Source organism: Ciconia boyciana, chromosome 2, assembly GCF_034638445.1.
Source record: "Ciconia boyciana chromosome 2, ASM3463844v1, whole genome shotgun sequence".
Classification (NCBI taxonomy): domain Eukaryota; kingdom Metazoa; phylum Chordata; class Aves; order Ciconiiformes; family Ciconiidae; genus Ciconia; species Ciconia boyciana.
This window is the reverse complement of record NC_132935.1, coordinates 31,707,282-31,726,066: the sequence shown is the minus strand read 5'-3', so window position 1 is coordinate 31,726,066 and position 18,785 is coordinate 31,707,282.

The following is an 18,785-nucleotide window of genomic DNA, read 5'->3' as shown; positions in this document are numbered from 1 at the left end:
AAGAGTAAACATTTGAGTAACCGTAAAATTCTGTCCTAAATTCTGGTCTTTTAACCATTGTTTACATGAATATTTTAAGTTTTCCCTGCACCATCAAAATATTTAAAAAGGAAGTCTTTCTTGCATTTAGATTTATGAGTTCTTGTTTACGTGACTGCTTTCATTCTTGTGCTGTCACCGTTCCTCCTTGGATTGTTTTTTCTCGGCACTTTTTGTCACGTACAGAGAAATTCTGTGCAGTTTATAAGAATAAAGCAGATATTGCAGATAAAACACGTAACGGAGAGCTGGAGTTAGTGAACTGTTAGGCTAAGCATTGCCACCCTGCATAAGGGGCATGATGTGTTTTTGCCGGCCAGGTCATCAGCCAGGTGTGGAGAGGTCTGTGCCTACTGCTCCCTGCAATAGCTTTGATGAGTCACCATCTACAATTCCCTGATTGTTTCTTTAGGATTTTTTGCCTTTTCACATCACTTTTTTACCTCTTGAGCCCTTGGGCTTGTTGTGGTGCCGTGCGGGCCTGTGGCTCCCACTGCCCCAGCAAGAGCAAGGCAGGCGGGGGGCAGCCGGGGCAGCCTCAGCCCTGGGCATCAGGCACCTCCACAGGTCTCCCTCACAACTTTGCAGTCTCCTCAGAGGTCAGAGCCCAGGCTGCACAACAGGGTCACACTAAAACAGCCCTTGGATCGCAGAGAGCTGAACACCTAGGAAAGGGGGAGATCGCTGTCCAAACCTCCAGCTCATCGGCAAGTGATGGCTCTGATCTTCTTCCTCGCCACCTGCCCTTGAAACTTGCTTGTGATACTATCTGTAATTGAAACTGGGGCCAGTTTAGGGGGCAACAGCTAGAAAAAATGAAGTATGATGAGCAGACATACCCCATGATAATATTTAGCCATTCTGGTACGTCCGTCATCTAGACTGGAGGGAATGCCATGGTGAACCCCTTCCAGCCTCCCTCCCACTGGAAGGGGGATCTGCGGGGAGGAGATTGCTGCATGCGTGTCTTGTCTTGACCCAGAGGGAGGACACATCTGGAGCTGGATATCTGGGGGCACGCCTGACACCCACGATCTGCAGGCCTCTGGCCATCTGAGTTAGAACACACTCTCTCCAGTGTGAAGGCTTGCAAGTAACCACAGGTGGGTTTTTTTCTTTTGTACATCTAATATTGTAAAAGTGGTTTTGCATATTAATGTACAACAGCTGCTATTTTCAATCTCTCTTCCCCTCTGTATTTGTATGCCAACATCTTTAGAATTTCTTAGTTATATTTTACTTTTTTTTTTTTATTTCTTTGTCAGGAGCATTCATATTTTAGGAAAAACTAAGTAGCATTGCCTATTACTGAGGTTGCCAAGCATTCTCCTTGATACATGCCTTTTTTCAGTTACTTATAACTCAGCCAGACTCTAGCTGTTTGTGCTGAATTTTTCCATGCCATTTTCTGCCTCCAGCTGAATCTTTGCATCGTAATGTTTCAAGCTTTTCTGAGAATGATGCTAGGGGAAAATAGGTTGTTTTGTCCATATGATTCAGAAGCTTTTTTTTGAAATACTCAAATACCTTTTATTTGGAGGAGCAGGAAGAGATGAGGAAGAAGCAGAAAGAAAGACTGCGAGATATGAGATACAAGTCTCTTTTTTCCTGTAAAAATCGGCTGGACCAGGGGTTGAGGACAGAGACCCAGATTTTGGAATGTGGAGTCCTGCAAGGGTATATCGGGCTGGCAGGAAAATGGCCAAGGAATCTGGGTGTGAAGCTGGACCAAGGAAAGAGAAGGGGCAAAATGTGGCAGATCAGGGAGAGACCTGGGACAAATAGACCTGGGATTGCCCAAGTGAATATTTGGAGACAGGCAGCTAGGAGAACCAGGGTGTTTAGGCAAGGATTCTGGGATAGGAGGAGCCTGAGGAGTCCTGGGAGACTCATTGTGGGGCTGGGATCATGGCAGCTGGGATTTAGCATAAGCAGTCCTGTGGGGTTTTGCTGGATGATCACCCACTACTTTTCCATAGCATCCCAGTGTCATTCATTGTGCAGAAGGGATCTCTCCATGAAATTCTGCAGTTCTGTTTGGTAAAGGAGAGTCTTGTTTGCAGGATGCTACTCTCCCCACTTTATTTATGTATTTATTTTGCATAAGCTGCAAAAGTCACAAATGCCACACAAATTGTGCAAAATCTTGCTATTCAATTTTTCTGCAGTACAAACAAGTTAATGTAACAAACTGAAAAGAAACTATGCCTCCTAATGTCATCCAGAGCCTGAGGTTACATTACAACTGCTGTTCAAAATGAAGGTGGGGCTAGAAATCAATCTAAAACAATTGTAGGATTCTAATTAGACTTAATTATGAACAACAAGAACAAAAAGAGGATTTTTTTTTCTTTTCATGATTCTCTCATGCTTCCTTTGCCTCCCCAGGGTTGTTTCCCTCTTTTCTATTTTATTCTTTTTCCTCCTGTTTAAATACAGAGACTAATTTAACTAGCTAAGATTTCATATCTTGTAACAGTACTGTGACCCGTGACCAGACGGGCAGCTAACAGCACTGACTTAAAGAACCTGACTCTGGCATCTGCCGGGTCTTGAAGGGGCTGATAAGGCTGTGTGATGTGCTTGCCTTTCTCCAGCAGTGAGTTTGCAAGTAGGAGTCTGCAGCTCCAACTGAAAACATTTTTTTTTCTTTTTTCTTTCCTCTTCTGTGTGTGTTTTTCTTATCCTTCCTTCTAGAAATAACAGATTTTTTTTCCCAATAAAGAATAGTATTTATTTCTGTCAATTGATCAAGCAGGAAATTTTCTTTCTAAAACCTCTTTGCAGTAAAGATAAGGGAATAAGGGATACTGTTAAAAAGAAAACAAGTACTCTAAAGCCTCTGTATTCATTACTTGAGCATTATTCAACAATCTAATGCTGTATTGTGATATGGTCATTTCACACCTTTGACCTTTTAGGCTTGTTTAGTCCTTCAAAATTAGAAAACACACTGCAGGAAGAGAAGAAATAGCAGTTAGTGAAATCAATTGAATGGTGCTCTGAAAATTTGGATTTTTGTTCCCAGCTTTGTCAATTGACACCTTCAATTAATCAAGAGATTAAAAACAAACTTTTCATTTACTGCATAGTCTTTAGTTTCTGGATGTTTGACTCTATATTCTAAGGGCTGATCTGCACAAGTGCCAAGTGTCTCCAGTGCAATTGAAAGTAATGTGAACTGATGTTTGAACATTTAAACATTCTACATAATATTAAATTGCTTTGAAAAATCATGTCCTAGTTTGTATTCCGTTCTTCTGTTCTACATTTTCTTACTGGTAAGAATAAAGCTAATATTATTTCCTCTATCTCAGATTCATTCATATTGATAATGATAACAATGACAGTGATTATTCTGCAACAATAGTAATTTTGTGCTGCAGACGAGATGGATCAGTGGGCTCTGTCTTTTTCTCAGAGGATGTGTCCATATTTCAATACCAGTCACCAGCATCACCTTTCTTGATCATCCCGGCAACCAAGTGACACACTGAATAGGCCTAGAGCAGGTCTTTTTTATTTTCTGGATTTGCAGATCCCCAAACATTTTCCTGCAGAAGCACAGATCTGTGGACTGAATCGAAGCCTCCTGACAAGAGAAACTTTCTCTTCTTTCCTTACCCTTCACGGACTCATTAAAAATTGTTCACAGTCTGGTAGAGGTCTCCGGGCTGCAGGTTAAAAACAACTCCATAGACACTAAACTTTCTGTCTCAGCTCTCTGCAGACATGGAGTTTTCACTGCTGTTATCTGCATTATACAGGTTCTGGAGAAAAAAGGAGGTTTCTATGTACAGCCCTTCCTTCTGGACATTAAATCCGCTTAAATATCTTCATCTTTAATTTTCAGTTAGATGGATGACTTTCATGTTCATTTAGAGCATCTGGTTGTCCCATTAGAAAGAGAAGCATGTAAAATGAGTGGTGGGAATTCTACACAGGATACAAAATCAATGTGCATAAATATAGCTTTATATATATATATATATATATATATATATATATATATGTGTATATGGTGGAACAGCATTCATTCAAAGATGGTCCCTGATGACCATCCTGCTGACTACACATACCAAAAGACGTACTGCTAGGAAGAGATAATACTACTGTATTAGCTGAAATGGCAGTCCCATTTGGCCATCAACTGCAAACCTACCTGGAAACCACAAATGTGCTTAAATAATGCTAGAAGGGAAATAAAGAGAAATGAAAAAGCTATTGGTGCTACTAATTTGAGAAAGGATTAAAAGGCTAGTTAAACAGCTCTATTTTGCAGTCTCATTTTAAATTATTCATTGTGCCGGACATGCAGAAATAATGACAAAGCACAGGGGATATGGTTTAATTAGCCTAAAACTTTATTAACTTCATTCATCTGGGAGCTATCTGGCAGTAACTTGTGCAGTATAGGTTATCATGCCCTTTTCACTCTTTATGACCTATTTAAAGGGGGTTGTCTTCAGCCTCATCCCCATTCTCACCCACTGGTACTGGCTCATTGCAATTGCAAGCAAGTTTAGTGGCGTCTTAGTCCACATATGGTTTACTTTTGTCAGTCATCTCCCTCACCACACTGTCTACTGCAATCTGCTGCAAAATTCAGTTACAGGCTTTTTATTCTGCTCCGGGGAAAGGTACAGGACTTAGTCTAAAATATGACAGTGTCCTCTGTGTTATGCTAACCTCTTGCAAAGTCTCAGCCTCACAAGGTGCACAATAAGCAGTGCATCAGACTGTCCCCAGGTGCCAGATTGTAGAAATGACACAGACAGTCTCCCCTGGCTTAGCTGGGATAGCTCACCAGAATTTCTTACCTGTATCCAGTACCCTGGTCACACTTCCACACATACCCTACAATAACTCCCAGGCCTCTGAAGAGGGTGCAGGTAATAATATTAGTCATTCACTCTGCTCAGTTCTCATTCCCAGTGGTGTGGAGAGTGAACACATCCATATATGCCATGTGCACACTTGTTACTCTGTTGTATTCAGAGTAGCTTTGCCTCAGTCCTAAATGAAAATGCACAATCAGTACTGTAAGACTGTCCAGAACTACAATTAACCATAAGGAAGGAGATGCTCATTTTCAGCCTCTTTCAACTAAATATAATTCCTGAATACCTCAGCTAGCATAAATCCTTCAATAGAAACCTTTTGTAGTATTCTGTTTATCTTCTCTGCTTTGTATTTGATAACTCAAGGTCAAAAAACTGCTCCACTCCTGTGCTTTAAGTCTCCAAACCTCTACATGTTCAATCCTTGCCAAGACAGTTTCCTTTTCTCTGCTGTAAACAGTCCACAAATGCCACCTGGACTGTGGTTGCATGCAGAAGAAACACATTGTTATTCTGGCATATCTAAAGTAACCAGGGACAACAGATGTTCTTTAAAGAATACTAGGAAAATTCTTTTGACTTTACTAATTAACTGGCAATTTAAAATGGTTCTTTTTTCCATTTCCATTTTAACTGTGTTCATACTCATTTCTCATTGAGCCTTTGCTTCACTTGAGATTTTCTTCCTGAGCAACTAATTTGAAGGATCTGCTTAGCCTTTTACAAGCTTCTCCCTGAAGTTCTGACACAGAATTGTGAAGATTTTCTGTAGTATACAACAAAGCCTCTCTGAATAGTCAGTGCTGACCTGAAGCAGAGGTGAGAAAATTCATATTCACTGGGGAGATGGAAATCACTCAAAGTGCAGGCAACCTAAAAACATCAGGCAGCCCAGATATCTTTTGAGTTTTATTCTTCTTAGGTAATAGGTCTCAGATTTCCCTCTAACTCATTGAACTGAAATTCACAGACAAACCTTTACATATAAGGGAATACATAGATTGAACTTGCCTCTGCCAACTGTCAGGAAGCTAATCATAAGTTCTTTGGATTTCCTCATTACTATTCACATGTTGCCAGATATTTGCTCAGTATGTGTTATTATGAGCATGGAATGGAACACTTTAGGTACTTGATACTTTTTGTTTGACCTCCATGCTTTTTGCTTGACTGATGGATTTACCATGTGCGCTGGTTTTGGCTGGGATAGAGTTAATTTTCCTAGGGTAGCTGGTATGGGTCTATGTTTTGGATTTGTGCTGAAAACAGCGTTGATAACACACTGATGTTTTAGTTGTTGCTGCACTAGCCAAAGACTTTTCAGCTTCCCATGCTCTGCCAGGTGCACAAGAAGCTGGGAGGGGGCACAGCCAAGATAGTTGATCCAAACTAGCCAAAGGGCTATTCCATACCATATGATGTCACGCTCAGTATATAAAGCTGGGGAAAAAGAAGAAAGCGGGGGATGTTTGGAGTGATGGCATTTGTCTTCCCAAGTAACCGTTACGTGTGATGGAGCCCTGCTTTCCTGGAGATGGCTGAACACCTGCCTGCCCATGGGAAGGAGTGAATGAATTCCTTGTTTTGCTTTGCTTGCGTGCACAGCTTTTGCTTTACCCATGAAACTGTCTTTATCTCAACCCACAAGTTTTCTCACTTTTACCCTTCTGATTCTCTCCCCCATCCCACCAGGGGGGAGTGAGCGAGTGGCCATGTGGGGCTTAGTTGCCAGCTGGGGTTAAACCACGACACCATGAATATTAAGAATGTACTTACTCAGTGTGCTAGCAAGAGAAAAAAAAACTAAATTGAAAAAATGGCTTCTTGCACCATATTTTATGAATTGATAGATTTTCACTAGGTACATGAAAACAAAAATCTACACACAAAGAAGTATTTGGCAGGTAAAATTTGAAGAAAAAAACCCCTTAATTGTCTCTGTGATAGGGCACAAAAAATTAGGTATAGGTCGCTTTCGGTATTTTTTTCCAAACCAGGAGAATATTAGCAATACAAAGTATTTGAAGTTGCTAGGATAATTGCAGGTAACATCTTAATATTGGAGAATCCTTTGAAAATCTTGATGCTAACCACATCAAAAAGCCACATTATGTGTCAAATACAATATTACTGCTCAGTAGACTCTCTCAAAGGACTCTCCAATGTCAAAAAGCAAAAGAAGACCTTGTCTCTATATGATGCTTTATACAAGTTAGCTTCTAACAAATGAGTACTTTAATGAGATGTTAAGAGAATTTGGGTGATTTTAGACATTTTCTTTCCATGGAATAAACAGAATCAACCATCCATGATGCATAGCTCAATGTTGCACTTTTTCTGGGCAATGGAGTCCCTTCAAAGGATTGCCTGGATCCATCCTCAAACATGTGTGCAATTCCATGAAATCAATTTGTGACTGACTGCCTCATTCTGAAATACTGAACACATCTGAGATGAGGAAACTGCAAAGCTGGTGAACAGATAGTGGGAGCAATGTTTTACCAACTAGCGAGCCTTAAGCATTTGCCTTTAGGCATTTCAGTAGAACAAAACTGTGCTTATACAGCCTTTTTGAATACCAGGTTTGACTTACAGCTCACATGGACAACAAATCTATCAAACCTGGTTTCAAAATGTGCTTGTTATGAGTTTTGAAAAGGCTATGTGATGTTGTTGAAAAATCCCAAAACATCACTTGGCTGCATAATACAGATGAGGATATCTGACGTCCATGGCAGTCTCTTTGTCTAGAGTAGCAGTGTCTGCTGAAAGTCCTTTTTATGAAATCCTCAGGGTAGAGGAACAAAACACCAGATACTTGAATATATCAGGAAGAATTATTTTGATATTGTCATGGTTTAACCCCAGCTGGCAACTAAGCACCACACAGCCGCTCGCTCACTCCCCCACAGTGGGATGGGGGAGAGAATCAGAAGGGTAAAAGTGAGAAAACTCGTGGGTTGAGATAACGACAGTTTCATAGGTAAAGCAAAAGTCGTGCACACAAGCAAAGCAAAACAAGGAATTCATTCACTCCTTCCCATGGGCAGGCAGGTGTTCAGCCATCTCCAGGAAAGCAGGGCTCCATCACTCATAACAGTTACTTGGGAAGACAAAATGCCATCACTCCAGACATGTCCCCTTTCCTTCTTCTTCCCCCAGCTTTATGTGCTGAGCATGACATCATATGGTATGGAATATCCCTTTGGTCAGTTGGGGTCAGCTGTCCCAGCCATGTCCCCTCCCAACTTCTTGTGCACCCCCAGCCTACTCGCTGGTGGGGTGGTGTGAGGAGCAGAAGAGGCCTTGACTCTGTGTAAGCACTGCTCAGCAATAACGAAAACATCTCTCTATTATCAACACTGTTTCCAGCACAAATCCAAAACATAGCCCAATACTTGCTACTATGGAAAATATTAACTATATCCCAGCCAAAACCAGCACAATATAGAAAGACTGACAAACAGACACACCCAAGGAGATATCTTATTTCAAGCATTTGAAGGAAAGAAAGGGCAAAGTAAAAAGGAAGATTTGGCACTTAGTATTCATGAGTAGAGTTGTGCAAATAATAGATCTTTTGGTTCAGTGGCCTTTCAGAAGTGTATATACATAAAATTTCTTGGGGTCTACTGAACATACTCAATCCTTATTTTCTTTATAAAATGCACTTACATATTTCTGTTTGTCAAAACTGAGATGAGATATTTTGTATTTTCCACTTCTAATCCCTGTATTTTCTGCCTTATACTATTAACCAAATAATATCAACATCAGTTTTATTGCTCCAAAACTATGTTTTCAGCTTTTTTTTCTTCAGAGTACACTTTGAACAGCTCTGCTTATGAATATTGTGTGCATAGGGAAAGAATGAATATTTGAAATGGTGCTTTTATGAGGAAATAAAAAAAGAATAGCAAAACCTACAGATCTTGAAATGGTAAACCATATACATTCAAACCATATTCATGCTAAAGCATGGTCTAGATTTAAAGCATTCTCCAGCATGTGTCAAAGTTCATAAACTAGGACAGAATCAACAGCAACTTTCTAATGAATTTATGGTGCTTGGCCTGGGAAGATGCAGGCATAGGCTAACTAGGAATTACAGGGAAGTAAAATATTTCATAATAATTGTTGGTATATGGACTGTAGGGAAACAGATCTCACACATAAAAGGCACATTTTGTAAGTGATTGCTGCAAAATTAGTTTGTCTAGCATGGAATACCCAAGATCTTTAGTAACAGTAAATGATGTTATTTATATTGGCTAGTAAGAATATGCAAATTTGCAGCATCAGCAGAATTTTAACATGTCTTCCTTGCTTCAATAAAATGTCCACACTAACTGTCACATCTATCATGATATTATGAAACAAAGGCCTACTAGGCTAATAATTCCTCAGACAGAAATGCTGGGCCGTAGAAAAGGCAGACTAGTATAGCTACTCATGTCGTAGAGCGTATAGAGTCTGTTGTTTGCAACAAGTACATGTTTGAAATTATTAACTGAAAAATTCATCAGTGGTGGAAGCCATTATGGCAAAAATATAGAGTACTTGAAGCCAAGATAATTCAGTCTAAAATTAAAGATATCTGAGAGCTGGAGAGAATGGACATGCTTGCATAAAGTCAACAAAACCCTCCGAAAAGCTGTTTTGTGCAAAGTATGTTCATCCATACTGGTTACTCTCACAAACTGATAATGTTGATGTAAAAAATACACAGGATCAAACAAATTAAGTTTGGAAGCGACCTTTGGTGGAGAGATGTCCTCTAGTCCAACCGCCTTCTCAGAGTGGGGCCAATTTCAAGAGGAGATGAGGTTGCTCAGGGCCTTGTCCAGCTAAGTCTTGGATGGAGAGCACACAACCTCTTGGCATCTTGTTCCAGATAGGACATGAACCTCCCAAGGATGAGAAAAGGAAGCTACTCAGAATGGAATGAGACAAAGTAGACCAGCAAAATTCCTTTCTTACTTCAAGCACCACTCAGCTAGCAGAAATGATTTGGTTTACTTTTTGAGAGGCAAAGTGTATCAGTGAATACTCTGGGCTGGTGTGTAGGCAAACATGTACTGATAGTTCCATTGGGTGGTGCTTCAGAGCATTGAGATATTTCAGGGTTAATGAAACTGCTTGCAGAGCACTAAGAGGAACTCCCACTTGGTATTTCATGGAACAGGAGACACTTCCCCCAACTTGAGTTAACAGTATTGTAGCTTATGAAAAGTGTGTCAGATACATTGCATTTATCAGTCTGTAATTCTATGCACCACAGTGACAGACATTTGCACAAAATAGATCATCACTGTAGTTGTAGGTGTTAATTGGACATTCAGATCCCTTTCTGGCTAATTTAATTGTGTCTGTGATAGGGATTTTTTATAAATAGTGTTTAGAAAAACTGTATTTAGTGGTTATATTTTATTTCATATATCTATACAAGATTTAGTACTTTGGTAGATCTACAGATGGGCTAGAACTCATTCTTTCCCAATTTGCCTAAGAAATTGTCCTTTTTGGCTTTACTGGTACCAATCCCCTAGCCTCACTTTGTGGCTTATTTATGTCTCCTACCCTTCACAGTCATAGTAACAATAAGAATTTAAAAATTCAGAAGAGGAACAGGAATATACAAAGCTCTCAATGGCTAAAAGTCTAACATTGCAATGGGATATTCATGTGGCACCTAAACTTATGTTAGGTAGAATCCTAAAATCCCTTAAAAAATGGTGAGTGGAGGTAGATGCATTATGGAAGGTGACTCAGAGCTTGTAAGTGAGATATTAGAGGTTATTCTTTACTCAGTGTTAAAGTGTCTTTCAAAAGGAGGTAGTGGGGACACTTTTCCTGAGGTGAATGATACATTATCAGTTCCTCCATTAGTATACACTGTCAGTTCCTTCTTTAGTATTAATTTGTTCCTACGCTTTTAACTGTACTAGTATTTACTTAGGTCTTTAATCTACCCACTTCTTTTTACCATATTCTGTGCTCAGTATCATCAACAGTGATATCAGTGTAGCCCAAGGAGTAAGTGTGCTCCTGGCTTTAAACATTATTCATTATTTTTGTATGTGATTGCCTTTGCTTTTTATTTATTGGCAAATTGATTCCTGTGCATATCCCCTTTCTGATTAGTACACAATAAATGGGAAGGATAAGTGACAACATTTGACTTTGCCTATTCAAACAGTGACACAGGGTAGGACATGGGAATGGATAAACAGCTGTTTGAAATTAAGACACTGTGTGTGTGAAAATGAAGATGTGTCAGATAGGGAATAGAGCTGGGTCAGGTCTCAGACCTCTGCTACCTTTAATGGGACCAACTTGCTTGTGAGAGGAAACTGGAAGAATATAAAGTAAGTGGAGTGTGGAACAAATAAAAGCTTTTGGAGAACTGCTTTGAAAAATGAGTGCTCTCTGGCAAATGAAAGTATGCCTCAGTTGCATAATACTGCTACGTCCAGCAGGCTCAAAGCAACACAATTACAGCAGGAGTGGTATTGTACCAGAGACAGAAGATAAATGAAGTATTGATTTCAGAACCAGCAGAATGCCACAAAAGGGACATACAATATTTCTATGGGGCCAGATCCTCACTTGCTGTGATTTGGTATTGCTCCACTGAAGTCAAGCTGATTTATGCCAGCTGTAGTTCTGGCCAGGTAGGCATAAATAAAAGTCATGCTCAGAATGCTTGGTAGGAGTTGGTTTCCCAAAACAGAATTATGAATACACAGGCATTACAGTTTATCTGTTCTTTCAACTTACTGCAGTGCTCATCTTCAGATAATTTCTGATCTGTCTTTAGCCTTTCTGAATAACTCTTTCCCTTGCTTCCTGGAGTCTTGTCTCAGCCTGATGTTCTTCAACTGAAGAACTGATTTTGCTGCAGAGGTATAAAGACAATCGCTAACCTGTCCACTGCAAGCTCTCCTGCATCATGCCATTCTCTTCCTTTAGCCCCACGAAAGTGTTCATTACAATGGGGTCTTCATTTTGGGGTTCCTTCATACCTGCCAGAATGTGTCACTAAAAGGAGAGTGGCCAGTGTTGAAACATCAGGTATGTATCTTGCATGGTTCAATGACTGACAGCATTATAGGATGGACCACGCTTGTCTGCATGCTCAGAAAGAGATGACTCTTGGAAATAAATCACTTCATTCTAGTGGTTTCAAGAAGACCCTGCTATGAATGCAAGCAATGTGCTAACAGAACATCCCACAATGCATCGATGCACCACCAGGACAGAGCACCATGGGATACTCTTCAGAAAGCTGCATGCTTGTACCTGCAAAAAAGCCCATGCTGTGTATGCATGAATTGTTTGGATGAAGTAAGGAGCACCTAATAATTCATGGTGGAATAGCCAAACAAAAGCTATGTGGCAAATCAATCCCTATACTCTATTCTCAAACTGTTTATGAGTGCAGTGCTATTCTTTATGTTTTGAAGACCAGCAAGGGTGCTGCTGATGTTCCTATAGGTCTGCAGTTTAGATAACTTTCATATGCACATCCCAAAGGTCTGAGTGCCATGTTTCATGTTTGCAGTATATAGATTATCTGAGACAATCTAGACTGCCTGAGAGTCCACTTTGGTCACTTTTGGCATTGACTGACGTAAACAAGAACAGAGACAACGTTCTCATTTTTTTAGACTTTTTTTTTTTTAGTGGAGAAGAGGTTCCAAGCTCTTTTAGTATAAGTCTAAACTTGTCTAAATATAGGGGAGTGTAAAAATCCAGAGGAATACATGTCTTTGAAATATTTCTATTAAATTTTCCCCGAGAGAATCTTGGACAGTCTTTGAGGTTTCTTTTTTTGCAGACTTCTAAGTGACCTTGACGCCTAATATGCGCTTGTATGTAATTTCATTCTGACTACAGTTGATTTTCTCTTGATTTTCATCATTGTAAGTGAGATGAAAATTAAACATCAGGTTACTGAGGATTAAAGTGCATTTGTGGCACTGTTCAAAATATTTAGACATGCTGCATAGAATATATTTTTTGAAAAATTGAAGAATTCTCCCATAGTTGTATATGTGTAATAATCTTAGGTAATTGGTGAATGAAATGAAAAAATGTTCCCAGTAGATAAGGTTGCTTTAAAATGAGTTACTGAAAGTCCAGGTTTTTTTATTTGTTATAATAATTTGGGTTTAACTACATACCAACTTGTATAACACATGCTTCTTGAATATTATGTTAATATATTTTATTCAATCTATTGATTGAATACTATTCACAAAAGTCTTCAAACCAGAGCAGATCAAAGGAAACAAAACTTTGCTGACTTTTTTCCAATTTTTCACAAGGCTTTTTGTCTCTGTATTTGGAAAAAGCCTGTCCTGTTAGTTGAGTTTAATGTACAATATGTAGTACCAATACAGGAATCTACCTAACCCAAACATTAAAGATTCTATTACTCTATAAAACAGAATCATAAATCTGAAAGTCTGTATTGATTGGTTAGAAAATATTTCCCCACAAAAACAGCAAGTCTTTTGATTTCTTTATAATCAATGTACGTGTATGTCAGGTATTAGGCCCACTAGGGCAGACTAAGAAGAAAAGAGAAAAAAGCTCCACCTGCTATTTTAAGGGACAAAAAATCTCTCAATTCCATAACTGAATTCAGAACAATATTTCATGATGAACAAGCACTTACTTGCTGTGAAGAGGGGATGGGCAACAAACTCCTGGACAAAATATTTTTTTTTTCTTTTTGTTTTCCCCATTTTGCACATCCAATGGAAATTTGTCCCCCTAGATTTCACGATTTTTCTCTGATTAACCAGATAAGTGTTGTGGGGGTTTCGTTTGTTTTCTAAGAGTGCAAAAAACTTACATCTTCATAGATTATTTTCATTCTGCCTAGGATAAATCCTTAAAAAACTTGTGTGGTGCAAGAAGACTGAACACATAAAAGGCAATGTTTTCAGTGGTTCTCTAATTCATTGAACTATGGAAGAGGACTCCACACTCTTTTGGACATGGTGCATGCTTTCCTGGGGGAAATGGAAGAGGAAAAGTGGATAAGTATACACAGAATGGGATCATGCAAATGAAATCTCACCTTTAAGGAGAGGGCAGGAAAAATAACCTTGTCATAGCCATTTACTCCAAACAGTTCTGATTCATTTAATGAAGGAGGAGAAATCTTTCTTTCAGGATGAACTGGTTTAACACTAGAGGTTGTGAAGTTCCACAGCACAGACCTGACCATGAGGAAGCAATAAATTGGCTCAGCTGCTTCCTGCCAGAATCTTTATCTGGCGCTTGGCCATAGTCTACCACTGATCAAAGAGAAAAACTCTGCTAAAATTAATCCTGAGCTTTGTTGAAAAGTCAGTGGCAATAGATGCCCCTTAAATAATGGAAATATAAAAAATAATGAAACCTTTTTCACATAAATAAAGGATGGAAATCCTGGGTATCAATGTCATTTAAAAACCCAGAGTGTTCTGAAGGGCCTCTTGCAACAGAACACTTCACAAATGGAGAATAATCATTCAATACCTAAAGCAAACCAAACAGTTTCTTCCTTCAATGAAGGAAAAGTTACTTTTCCATCTAGCTATTTTTTCCACAAAGATGTGCACATGTAACTGGGATCAAGAAAAGAATTTTGTGGTGGTTTTTTTTGTTTTGTTTTTTTTTTTAGAAAAATAGGTCAGTTTTTAAGAAACACATCTCAGAATCATGAAAGCCAGAAAATTTCAGTTTACTGCTTTTAATCATGTTGATAACTTTCCAAATGAAAATTATTCCAGGTAATATTTTTATTTATTGATTTCTTATACAATCAGGATTAAGCATTGTGGAATGGAGGTACTCATAATATGACCTGAAGGAAGCACTTACAGTGATAAAAAATTAAACAGCTTGGTATTTTATTATTACTTATAATTTATATGGTATCAAAGGTGTCCATAAAACTTTGCAAACATGTGGAAGGATCTGTAGGAGCTATCAAACTAATTTAAACAGATACAACAGTATAAATTATCAAGTGTACAGGCAGAGCTGAAGAGGGAAGATGCTTTAATACTAGTTGATGGACGTGACGTGAATCCTCAAATCCAAAAGCCTTCATGGCCTGTCCACATCCAATCTATCACCTCCTAGGCACTACTGGGAGGTCAGCCCCTACCTTCCACTGGCCTAGGATATCAGCTGCTATCACTGACTAGTTACATTTTCAGACAAGCATTTTTCTGCTCTCTCCTATTTTACTTGTCTTTTGAAAGAGCTCCTTATACATATAGGTAAAGAAGTTCTCCTTTAAATGTCTCTTTAAATGTTACCTGGCAGTGATGCCCTGGAGAACATTGTGAAAAAATGTGTCTGCTTCTGGGTTGAGACTTTTGCTTACAATGTTGACAGAAGATGTCTTGGTTTTTTGGTATCTATTGGCTTTTTTTCTTTAAAACTTGTAGAAGATTATAAGGGCCTTCTGAAGTTTATAAGGCCTTGTAGAAAATTATAGGGCCTTCTGAAGACAGGCCCTATAATTTTGTTATGTATTTGTCCATCAGTGATTTGTTCCATGACTAGAATTTGGTGCAAAGAAAATTCAAAAAATAAATAGACCTTATTATAATTACCAATGAGTTTTAAGGATGGAGTAGAGGAAGAGAAAAGAGGAGGAAAAAAAAAAAGACAGAAAAACCACTGAGCAGTGGTCCTGTGACATAGCTTAAAAAAATGTAACTGTTAGAAGGAGTACAGTGTTCTTCCAAAATTTCCCCTTGTCACTCTTTCATTGCAGGTAATCTCCCTACAATCTTCCCATATTCCCTGCCTGTCTGGTTTATCTCTTCCCATTTAGGAGGAGCACATGCACCCAGTATAGATGCTGACATGAAAAACATGGTGTGATATTGTTCATAGAATCATAGTATCATAAAATAGTTTGAGTTGGAAGGGACCTTTAAAGGTCATCTAGTCCAACCCCCCTGCAGTGAGAAGGGACATCTTCAACTAGATCTAGTTGCTCAGAGCCCTGTCCAACCTGACCTTGAATGTTTCCAGGGATGAGGCATCTACCACCTCTCTGTGCAACCTGTTCCAGTGTTTCTCCACCCTCATTGTAAAAAATTTCTTCCTTAGTCTGAATCTACCCTCTTTTAGTTTAAAACCATTACCCCTTGTTCTATCGCAACAGGTCCTGCTAAAAAGTTTGACCCCATCTTTCTCATAAGCCCCCGTCAAGTACTGAAAGGCCCCAATAAGGTCTTCCTGGAGCTTTCTCTTCTCCAGGCTGAACAACCCCAACTCCCTCAGCCTGTCCTCATAGGAGAGGTGTTCCATCCCTCTGATCATCTTCATGGCCCTCCTCTGGACCTGCTCCAACAGGTTCATGTCTTTCCTGTGCTGAGGGCTCCAGAACTGGACGCTGTACTCCAGGTGGGGTCTCACCAGAGTGAAGCAGAGGGGCAGAATCACCTCCCTTGACCTGCTGGCCACACTTCTTTTGATGCAGCCCAGGGTACGGTTGGCCTTCTGGGCTGCAAGCGCACATTGCCAGCTCATGTCCAGCTTTTCATCAACCAACACCCCCAAGTCCTTCTCCTCATGGCTGCTCTCCCTTCATGCCTCAGCCTGTATTGATACTGGGGGTTGCTCCAACCCAGGTGCAGGACCTTGCACTTGGCCTTGTTGAACCTCATGAGGTTCACACAGGCCCACTTCTCCAGCTTGTCCAGGTCCCTCTGGATGACATCCTGTCCCTCAGGTGTGTCAACTGCACCACTCATCTTGGTGTCATCTGCAAACTTGCTGAGGGTGCACTCGATGCCACTGTCTGTGTCATTGAGGAAAATATTAAACAGTACTGGTCCCAATACAGACCCCTGAGGGACACCACTTGTCACCGACCTCCATCTGGACATTGAGCCATTGACCACTACCCCCTGGATGTGACCATCCAGGCAATTCCTCATCCACTGAACAGTCCAACCATCAAATCCATGTCTCTCCAATTTAGAGAGAAGGATGTTGTGGTGGACTGTGCCAAAGGCCTTACAGAAGTCCAGATAGATGACATCCATGGCTCTTCCCTTTCCCACTGATGTAGTCACTCCATCACAGAAAGCCACTAGGTTGGTCAGGCAAGACTTGCCCTTGGTGAAGCCATGCTGGCTGTCTCGAATCACTTCCCTGTCCTCCATGTACTTTAGCATAACTTCTAGGAGGATCTGTTCCATGATCTTCCCAGGCACAGAGGTGAGGCTGACAGGTCGGTAATTCCCAGGGTCCTTCTTTCTACCCTTTTTAAAAATGGGTATGATGTTTCCCTTTTTCCGGTCACCAGGGACTTCACCTGACTGCCATGACTTTTCAAATATCATGGAGAGCGGCTTGGCAACTACATCAGCCAATTCCCTCAGGACTCTGGGATGCATCTTGTCACGTCCCATAGACTTATGTATGTTCAGGTTCCTGAGATGGTCACGAACCTGATCTTCTCTTACAGTGGGAGGGACTTTGCTCCCCCAGTCCCTGCCTTGAGGTCCACCCACTCGAGGGATGTGGAAAGAGGGATTGCCAGTGAAGACTGGGGCAAAAAAGTTGTTGAGTACCTGAGCCATCTCCTCATCCGTTGTTACCAGTTTGCCAGTCTTGCTCATCAGGGTGGGTACACTTTCTTTGACCTTCCTTTTCTGGCTGACATACCTGTAGAAGCCCTTCTTATTATTGTGTCCCTTGCCAAGTTCAGCTCCAGCCGCACCTTGACCTTCCTGACTCCATCCCTACACAACCAGGCAGCGTCCCTCTACTCTTCCCAGGATACCTGTCCCTGCTTTCACTGCCTGTGAATTTTGTTCTGGCCCTTTAGTTTGACCAGCAGGTCTTGACTCATCCATGCTGGTCTCTCACCTTCCTTTCCTGATTTCTTACACCTGGGGATTGAGAGCTCTTGTGGTCTATGGAAAGCATCCTTAAAGATCTGCCAGCTCTGTTCTGCTCCCTTGTCCCTGAGGGCAGTTTCCCAGGGGGTCCTATTGACTAACTCCTTGAAAAGCTGCAAGTTTGCTTTCCTAAAATTCAGGGTCTTGAATTTACTCTTTGCCTGACCCATATCCCTCAGGACTGTGAACTCCACCAGTGCATGATCACTGTAGCCCAGGCTGCCTCCAATCTTGGCATCACCGATTAGCTCATTTGCGTTGGTGACCATCAGGTCCAGTATCACATCCCCTCTGGTAGGACTGTCTATTACTTTGCTTAAGAAGTTATCCTCAATGCATTCCAGGAGTCTCCAGGATTATCTACAGCTTGCTGTGCTCTGTGTCCAGCAGATGTTGGGGTGGTTGAAGTCCCCCAGCAGGACAAGAGCCTGCGAGCACGATGCCTCCTGTAGCTGGAGTAAGAAGGCTTCATCAATAGCTCCCCTTGATCGGGCGGCCTGTAGTAGACACCAACCACAAGGTTCCCTTTGTTGCCTTGGTCTCTAATTCTTACTGATAAGCTTTCAACCTGCTTGTGGCTATTCTTCAGAGACAGCTCTTCACACTCTATCCATTTCCTGATGTAGAGGGCAACCCCTCTGCCCCTCTTTCCTTGCTTGTCCCTTCTGAATAGCTTGTAGCCATCAGTAGCCGCACTCCAGTCATGGGATTAATCACACCAAGTTTCAGTAATGGCAACTAGGTCATAGCTTTCTAGCAGCATGGTGTCTTCCAACTCCTCCTGTTTGCCCATGCTGCACGCATTTGTGTAGGCACTTCAGCTGCGCCGTTGGCCATGTCACCTTCTTAGAGGAACACCCCTTAATTCCTTTGAGGTATTTCACTGGTGTTTCCCTGTTGACTCTTATTACCTCAGGATCCCTTGGATCATATCTGTAACACTTCAAGTGTGCTCCAGTGTAGCCAGCACGTCTCA